This window comes from Pseudophryne corroboree, chromosome 7, assembly GCF_028390025.1.
Source record: "Pseudophryne corroboree isolate aPseCor3 chromosome 7, aPseCor3.hap2, whole genome shotgun sequence".
NCBI classification, from domain to species: Eukaryota; Metazoa; Chordata; class Amphibia; order Anura; family Myobatrachidae; genus Pseudophryne; species Pseudophryne corroboree.
In genome coordinates, this window is record NC_086450.1 from 395,257,032 (window position 1) to 395,267,005 (window position 9,974).

A 9,974-nucleotide genomic window follows, 5' to 3' on the forward strand; every position below is an offset into this window, starting at 1 on the left:
CACGTCAAGTCTGTTAATTGCTCTCCCCGGTTTACTATGCCCCTTTTCTGGGAGCACAGGGATACTGTTTTTTATGGGGTAGGGGAGCATTCTTCATCTTGTCCCGGGCACTAAAAAGGCTTCTTACGCCTCTGCTCACTGCCCTCCAGCTTATCTCATAAACTACAGTAGTTATCTCACTTTCCTCCAGCTTTATCTCCCACTAGTTACTAGCTTGTCAAAAAGACTTAACAACGTTCAGCCCCTATTCGGGCAACACTTGAAATGTTCTGTCAGACGCCATCTAGTGGCCACCGGCGTGCTACACACCTCCCCCCATAGAGGTCAGGAGGAAAGTTAGCCTTTTATTATATAGGATACTTACAGTAAAATCTCCCTGCTTTATGTCATACTTACAGTAATTAATTACCATAATATCGCTTCAGCTTTATCTCATATAATTACAGTAATCTCTCATTATCCTCTAGTTTTATCTCATACTTAGTCATAAATATCTCATATACTTAGTTATATCTTACTTCCCTCCAGCTTTATCTCATATACTTACAGTAGTATCTCACTGCAATCCAGTTTTATCTCATATACTTACTTAAATCTCACTACCCTTTAGCTTTATCGATACTTGCCTACCCTCCTGGAGCTGCCGGAGGCTCCTGAAAATCGCCAGCCACTCCCGGCCCCCCAGAAAGGTGGACGATTCTCCCACAGCGGCACAGCCCCCCTCGGCCACCCACTTACAGAGAACAGGTGGGTGGTCCAAGGGAGTCCGACGATGTGATTCATGCTGAATCGTGTTATTGTAGCCCTGCCCCCTGCTATACAATGTCTGTAATATCGGCATTGTATAGCAGGGGTATAGCCACAGTGACGCTACCATGAGCGCCACGTCTCCTGTGCGGCCTCCTAACCTGAGCCCCTCTCACACCCCCTATGCTACATCACACCCGCCTGTCCCACCCCCTGCAGTGCCGAGCTGGCTGCCCTCTCCTGGAGGGGGCAGCCGAAATGTTAGAAACCCCGGCTTTATCACATATACTAACAATTATATATCACTGCCCTCCAGCTTTGTCTCATATACTTACAGTAATATCTCACTGCCCTCCAGCTTTATCTCATATACTCACAGTAATATCTCATCAGTGGCATTTTTAGGTGCAGGCTAGTAGGGTAGCTGCCCAGGGCACTGCGTCCTGTGGGTGGCCACAATCTGCCACCGTCATTCCCCAGTTCAGCCTCAGTCTCTCCATCACCTGCAGCTCCTGGTGTTGTCTGGACACATCTTCTGGCATGGCTCCTTTGACTTTAATGGACTGAATCCCGTGGTGACGCCTGGCTCTGGCTCCAAGGTACTGTGTTCCCCATGCGTGGCCTGCGCTACAACTGCCGGCAGCTCCCTGTGTTCCTGGGGTCTCTCCTGTGACACTGGGCCGGCAGTAGCTGTTCATAAATCCTTTTCTGCTGTTTCCCTCTGGCTGGGGGTTTGAGCCCGGTGATGCCTTGCTGCGGCCCACTGTCTCCTTCACCTCCTGATGTCTTTCATCTCCTCTGCTGTTCTCCCTGTTCCCCATAGGTGTATAAAAGGGGCTCTAATTGGCATAATGTGTAAAAAAGGGTCTCTACCTGGCATAACATGTAAAAAATAGGGCTCTCCCTGGTATAAAGTGTAAAAAAGGGTCTCTACCTAGTGTAATTTGTAAAAGGGGCTCTACCTGTCATAATGTGTAAAAAGGGTCTCTACCTGGCGTAACGTGTATAAGGGGCTCTACCCATAGCCAGATTAAGGGGGGAATGCAGGGCATACTGTACCCCGGGCCCCCCTTTGTCAGGGGGCCCCCCGGCCAGAGCACACTGACATCACTAGCTTTTCCTCTTATGCAACAGCAGAACCAGGCAGCCAGAATGAGAGCAGGACAGTATGCGGTGCAGGCAGAGCCACAGGAGTATCAGGTTTCATGAGATACTGACCAGAGTAGAGATAGGAGGGTGGAGAGAGCTGTAAGTGACACGGTGATCTCAGCTTCTCTTCCTCCCTGCCTGAGAGTCTGGGTCCTGTGTAACCTGCTATCTAATGAGGGTCTAGACAGACACACACACACACAGAGTCCTCCTGCGTCCTGTCCCACACAGTGAACAAGCCACCTCAGGTGAAACGGCCGTCTGTGTTATGTGGTGCTGAACAGTGCACGGTTCAGCCCACCATCTTTCCTGGTATCGTATTATCCATGTTAAATTTTGATATTTGATATTTATTTTTGATCTATCATCAGGTAATTTGCTAAATTCTCTTTTCTTGTCATTTTGTTTTATTTTATGTCAACCACTGTGATAAACAAGTAATATACTTTATCATTAACATTCAGCCCTCCTTTTCACATTTCCAAAATCTGTGGATGGTCAATTAAAAAAAAAATTCTGAACCATACCCCAGTTGCTCCAAGAGAAACAATTCTTTCTTAGGATAACATATGATTATGTGATCCCTATCTTGGATCTTTGATTATATAAGAAAACTTTAAGATACCTGTGTAATTCCACACTTATTTTCCACAAGCACAGGTAACCCGCCTTTCTTATCCACTGTCCATTATTGTATGGTGCGGCGGACAACAAGGGGCGGGCCCTGTACTTAATTGTTTCCTATACCTCACTCATTCAGTACTCACTCATCCAAAATGCCAGTCATATAAATTCCCGGTAATACGACAATAACAGATAGACTGTGCATTTCAATGGATAGCTGAAGTGCTCTTTTGGTATGTGCCAATAACCATACACTCTCTCATTCACAATCCATGTGATATTACTGCCATATCTCTCTGGTTACGCCCAATCTCGCCTGATCTTGGAAGCTAAGCAGTGAGGAGCCTGAATAGTACCTAGGTGGGAGACTACTAGGGAATCTCAGGTGCAGTAATAGATATCTGTATCCAAATGTGAAAAGCAGAAGTGCTGGAGCAACCTTTGACCTTACTGAATTTCATACCTTTTTTCCCTCTCTTAATTGTCTGATCTCAGACCTGTTAAATATTAGAGATGAGCGCCGGAAATTTTTCGGGTTTTGTGTTTTGGTTGTGGGTTCGGTTCCGCGGCCGTGTTTTGGGTTCGACCGCGTTTTGGCAAAACCTCACCGAATTTTTTTTGTCGGATTCGGGTGTGTTTTGGATTCGGGTGTTTTTTTCAAAAAACCCTAAAAAACTGCTTAAATCATAGAATTTGGGGGTCATTTTGATCCCAAAGTATTATTAACCTCAAAAACCATAATTTACACTCATTTTCAGTCTATTCTGAACACCTCACACCTCACAATATTGTTTTTAGTCCTAAAATTTGCACCGAGGTCGCTGTGTGAGTAAGATAAGCGACCCTAGTGGCCGACACAAACACCGGGCCCATCTAGGAGTGGCACTGCAGTGTCACGCAGGATGTCCCTTCCAAAAAACCCTCCCCAAACAGCACATGACGCAAAGAAAAAAAGAGGCGCAATGAGGTAGCTGACTGTGTGAGTAAGATAAGCGACCCTAGTGGCCGACACAAACACCGGGCCCATCTAGGAGTGGCACTGCAGTGTCACGCAGGATGTCCCTTCCAAAAAACCCTCCCCAAACAGCACATGACGCAAAGAAAAAAAGAGGCGCAATGAGGTAGCTGACTGTGTGAGTAAGATAAGCGACCCTAGTGGCCGACACAAACACCGGGCCCATCTAGGAGTGGCACTGCAGTGTCACGCAGGATGGCCCTTCCAAAAAACCCTCCCCAAACAGCACATGACGCAAAGAAAAAAAGAGGCGCAATGAGGTAGCTGACTGTGTGAGTAAGATAAGCGACCCTAGTGGCCGACACAAACACCGGGCCCATCTAGGAGTGGCACTGCAGTGTCACGCAGGATGGCCCTTCCAAAAAACCCTCCCCAAACAGCACATGACGCAAAGAAAAAAAGAGGCGCAATGAGGTAGCTGACTGTGTGAGTAAGATAAGCGACCCTAGTGGCCGACACAAACACCGGGCCCATCTAGGAGTGGCACTGCAGTGTCACGCAGGATGGCCCTTCCAAAAAACCCTCCCCAAACAGCACATGACGCAAAGAAAAATAAAAGAAAAAAGAGGTGCAAGATGGAATTGTCCTTGGGCCCTCCCACCCACCCTTATGTTGTATAAACAGGACATGCACACTTTAACCAACCCATCATTTCAGTGACAGGGTCTGCCACACGACTGTGACTGATATGACGGGTTGGTTTGGACCCCCCCCAAAAAAGAAGCAATTAATCTCTCCTTGCACAAACTGGCTCTACAGAGGCAAGATGTCCACCTCATCATCATCCTCCGATATATCACCGTGTACATCCCCCTCCTCACAGATTATCAATTCGTCCCCACTGGAATCCACCATCTCAGCTCCCTGTGTACTTTGTGGAGGCAATTGCTGCTGGTCAATGTCTCCGCGGAGGAATTGATTATAATTCATTTTAATGAACATCATCTTCTCCACATTTTCTGGATGTAACCTCGTACGCCGATTGCTGACAAGGTGAGCGGCGGCACTAAACACTCTTTCGGAGTACACACTTGTGGGAGGGCAACTTAGGTAGAATAAAGCCAGTTTGTGCAAGGGCCTCCAAATTGCCTCTTTTTCCTGCCAGTATAAGTACGGACTGTGTGACGTGCCTACTTGGATGCGGTCACTCATATAATCCTCCACCATTCTTTCAATGTTGAGAGAATCATATGCAGTGACAGTAGACGACATGTCCGTAATCGTTGTCAGGTCCTTCAGTCCGGACCAGATGTCAGCATCAGCAGTCGCTCCAGACTGCCCTGCATCACCGCCAGCGGGTGGGCTCGGAATTCTGAGCCTTTTCCTCGCACCCCCAGTTGCGGGAGAATGTGAAGGAGGAGATGTTGACAGGTCGCGTTCCGCTTGACTTGACAATTTTCTCACCAGCAGGTCTTTCAACCCCAGCAGACTTGTGTCTGCCGGAAAGAGAGATCCAAGGTAGGCTTTAAATCTAGGATCGAGCACGGTGGCCAAAATGTAGTGCTCTGATTTCAACAGATTGACCACCCGTGAATCCTTGTTAAGCAAATTAAGGGCTCCATCCACAAGTCCCACATGCCTAGCGGAATCGCTCCGTGTTAGCTCCTCCTTCAATGTCTCCAGCTTCTTCTGCAAAAGCCTGATGAGGGGAATGACCTGACTCAGGCTGGCAGTGTCTGAACTGACTTCACGTGTGGCAAGTTCAAAGGGCATCAGAACCTTGCACAACGTTGAAATCATTCTCCACTGCACTTGAGACAGGTGCATTCCACCTCCTATATCGTGCTCAATTGTATAGGCTTGAATGGCCTTTTGCTGCTCCTCCAACCTCTGAAGCATATAGAGGGTTGAATTCCACCTCGTTACCACTTCTTGCTTCAGATGATGGCAGGGCAGGTTCAGTAGTTTTTGGTGGTGCTCCATTCTTCTGTACGTGGTGCCTGTACGCCGAAAGTGTCCCGCAATTCTTCTGGCCACCGACAGCATCTCTTGCACGCCCCTGTCGTTTTTAAAAAAATTCTGCACCACCAAATTCAAGGTATGTGCAAAACATGGGACGTGCTGGAATTTGCCCATATTTAATGCACACACAATATTGCTGGCGTTGTCCGATGCCACAAATCCACAGGAGAGTCCAATTGGGGTAAGCCATTCTGCGATGATCTTCCTCAGTTGCCGTAAGAGGTTTTTAGCTGTGTGCGTATTCTGGAAAGCGGTGAGTGATACAAAGCGTAGCCTGCCTAGGAAAGAGTTGGCGTTTGCGAGATGCTGCTACTGGTGCCGCCGCTGCTGTTCTTGCGGCGGGAGTCCATACATCTACCCAGTGGGCTGTCACAGTCATATAGTCCTGACCCTGCCCTGCTCCACTTGTCCACATGTCCGTGGTTAAGTGGACATTGGGTACAACTGCATTTTTTAGGACACTGGTGAGTCTTTTTCTGACGTCCGTGTACATTCTCGGTATCGCCTGCCTACAGAAGTGGAACCTAGATGGTATTTGGTAACGGGGGCACACTGCCTCAATAAATTGTCTAGTTCCCTGTGAACTAACGGCGGATACCGGACGCACGTCTAACACCAACATAGTTGTCAAGGCCTCAGTTATCCGCTTTGCAGCAGGATGACTGCTGTGATATTTCATCTTCCTCGCAAAGGACTGTTGGACAGTCAATTGCTTACTGGAAGTAGTACAAGTAGGCTTACGACTTCCCCTCTGGGATGACCATCGACTCCCAGCAGCAACAACAGCAGCGCCAGCAGCAGTAGGCGTTACACGCAAGGATGCATCGGAGGAATCCCAGGCAGGAGAGGACTCGTCAGAATTGCCAGTGACATGGCCTGCAGGACTATTGGCATTCCTGGGGAAGGAGGAAATTGACACTGAGGGAGTTGGTGGGGTGGTTTGCGTGAGCTTGGTTACAAGAGGAAGGGATTTACTGCTCAGTGGACTGCTTCCGCTGTCGCCCAAAGTTTTTGAACTTGTCACTGACTTATTATGAATGCGCTGCAGGTGACGTATAAGGGAGGATGTTCCGAGGTGGTTAACGTCCTTACCCCTACTTATTACAGCTTGACAAAGGGAACACACGGCTTGACAAATGTTGTCCGCATTTCTGGTGAAATACTTCCACACCGAAGAGCTGATTTTTTTGGTATTTTTACCAGGCATGTCAACGGCCATATTCCTCCCACGGACAACAGGTGTCTCCCCGGGTGCCTGACTTAAACAAACCACCTCACCATCAGAATCCTCCTGGTCAATTTCCTCCCCAGCGCCACCAACACCCATATCCTCCTCATCCTGGTGTACTTCAACACTGACATCTTCAATCTGACTATCAGGAACTGGACTGCGGGTGCTCCTTCCAGCACTTGCAGGGGGCGTGCAAATGGTGGAAGGCGCATGCTCTTCACGTCCAGTGTTGGGAAGGTCAGGCATCGCAACCGACACAATTGGACTCTCCTTGTGGATTTGGGATTTCGAAGAGCGCACAGTTCTTTGCGGTGCTTTTGCCAGCTTGAGTCTTTTCAGTTTTCTAGCGAGAGGCTGAGTGCTTCCATCCTCATGTGAAGCTGAACCACTAGCCATGAACATAGGCCAGGGCCTCAGCCGTTCCTTGCCACTCCGTGTGGTAAATGGCATATTGGCAAGTTTACGCTTCTCCTCCGACAATTTTATTTTAGGTTTTGGAGTCCTTTTTTTACTGATATTTGGTGTTTTGGATTTGACATGCTCTGTACTATGACATTGGGCATCGGCCTTGGCAGACGACGTTGCTGGCATTTCATCGTCTCGGCCATGACTAGTGGCAGCAGCTTCAGCACGAGGTGGAAGTGGATCTTGATCTTTCCCTAATTTTGGAACCTCAACATTTTTGTTCTAAAGTATTTTAATAGGCACAACTAAAAGGCACCTCAGGTAAACAATGGAGATGGATGGATACTAGTATACAATTATGGATGGACTGCCGAGTGCCGACACAGAGGTAGCTACAGCCGTGGACTATTGTACTGTACTGTGTCTGCTGCTAATATAGACTGGATGATAATGAGATGTAGTATGTATGTATAAAGAAGAAAGAAAAAAAAGCCACGGGTAGGTGGTATACAATTATGGATGGACTGCCGAGTGCCGACACAGAGGTAGCTACAGCCGTGGACTACCGTACTGTGTCTGCTGCTAATATAGACTGGTTGATAATGAGATGTAGTATGTATAAAGAAGAAAGAAAAAAAAAACCACGGGTAGGTGGTATACAATTATGGACGGACTGCCGAGTGCCGACACAGAGGTAGCTACAGCCGTGGACTACCGTACTGTGTCTGCTGCTAATATAGACTGGTTGATAATGAGATGTAGTATGTATAAAGAAGAAAGAAAAAAAAAACCACGGGTAGGTGGTATACAATTATGGACGGACTGCCGAGTGCCGACACAGAGGTAGCTACAGCCGTGGACTACCGTACTGTACTGTGTCTGCTGCTAATATAGACTGGATGATAATGAGATGTAGTATGTATAAAGAAGAAAGAAAAAAAAACCACGGGTAGGTGGTATACAATTATGGACGGACTGCCGAGTGCCGACACAGAGGTAGCTACAGCCGTGGACTACCGTACTGTACTGTGTCTGCTGCTAATATAGACTGGTTGATAAAGAGATGTAGTATGTATGTATAAAGAAGAAAGAAAAAAAAACCACGGGTAGGTGGTATACAATTATGGATGGACTGCCGAGTGCCGACACAGAGGTAACTACAGCCGTGGACTACTGTACTGTGTCTGCTGCTAATATAGACTGGTTGATAAAGAGATGTAGTATGTATGTATAAAGAAGAAAGAAAAAAAAAACCACGGGTAGGTGGTATACAATTATGGATGGACTGCCGAGTGCCGACACAGAGGTAGCTACAGCCGTGAACTACCGTACTGTGTCTGCTGCGACTGGATGATAAATAATGATATAAAAAATATATATATATCACTACTGCAGCCGGACAGGTATATATTATATAATGACGGACCTGCTGGACACTGTCTGTCAGCAGAATGAGTTTTTTATAGAATAAAAAAAAAAACACCACACAAGTCACACGACGAGTGTTTAACTTTTTCAGGCAATCACAATATAGTATACTACTAACTATACTGGTGGTCAGTGTGGTCAGTTCACTGGTCAGTCACACTGGCAGTGGCACTCCTGCAGCAAAAGTGTGCACTGTTTAATTTTAATAATATGTACTCCTGGCTCCTGCTATAACCTATAACTGGCACTGCTCCCCAGTCTCCCCCACAATTATAAGCTGTGTGAGCACAGTCAGATATATACATAGATGATGCAGCACACTGGGCTGAGCAGTGCACACAGATATGGTATGTGACTGAGTCACTGTGTATCGTTTTTTTCAGGCAGAGAACGGATTATATTAAATAAAACTGCACTGTCTGGTGGTCACTGTGGTCAGTCACTACTAAACTCTGCACTCTCTACAGTACTCCTAAGCTCCAGTAAATCAAGTGTCTCTGTCTCAAATCAATCTCACTCTCTCTCTTCTAATCTAAATGGAGAGGACGCCAGCCACGTCCTCTCCCTATCAATCTCAATGCACGTGTGAAAATGGCGGCGACGCGCGGCTCCTTATATAGAATCCGAGTCTCGCGAGAATCCGACAGCGTCATGATGACGTTCGGGCGCGCTCGGGTTAACCGAGCAAGGCGGGAAGATCCGAGTCGCTCGGACCCGTGAAAAAAAACATGAAGTTCGGGCGGGTTCGGATTCCGAGGAACCGAACCCGCTCATCTCTATTAAATATATTAAATATATTACTTACCTGTGAATATCCACAGATCCTTATCCGTGTATGTAAAACCGAAGTGTTGGAGCTATAATTGACTCTATTGTGCATCTGATTTCAGGTTTGCACACATTTCACATTCATTATCCGATACGCTGATCGCTGATGAGAAAGCTAGAATTAGCAATTTACCTTCTACTAGGATACCAGGATAAATTCATCACAATTGGCATTGGTCAATAGACCTATACTTCTAAGTCTACTAAAAATTGTTGTCATATCTTATGCCATTGTGACTTATATCAGAAATCTTTTTCTCTTTTGATGTAGAAACCAATTTTGATATTTTCATCTTAGGTGTCACTGTCACCTCATTTATTACATCAATTAAGAATGTTTATTCTCATTTTTATCTTTAACCATTATTCTCATTTTTATCTTTAACCATTAAAATTCTTTCAGAATCTACTCTCAGATTCCTATGATAATAGTAGAGAGAGGTCCAGATTCTTTTTTGTCCTTCTCTTTTAGGACTATACATATATGTGTGTCTGTCAAGGTACTACATTTTTATCCTATTCTAATTAAAAGTTAAGTTTTATTTAAGCGTGCCCCAACACAGAGTCTCTCTTTCCCTCCTTAAA

At 46.3% G+C, this 9,974-nt stretch overlaps 1 pseudogene; it reads left to right on the forward strand.

Annotated features, from left to right (window-relative positions):
- The first annotated feature begins 2,798 nt into the window (after positions 1-2,798).
- Positions 2,799-2,917, forward strand: LOC134946808 (5S ribosomal RNA; annotated as a pseudogene).
- The last annotated feature ends 7,057 nt before the right edge of the window (positions 2,918-9,974 follow it).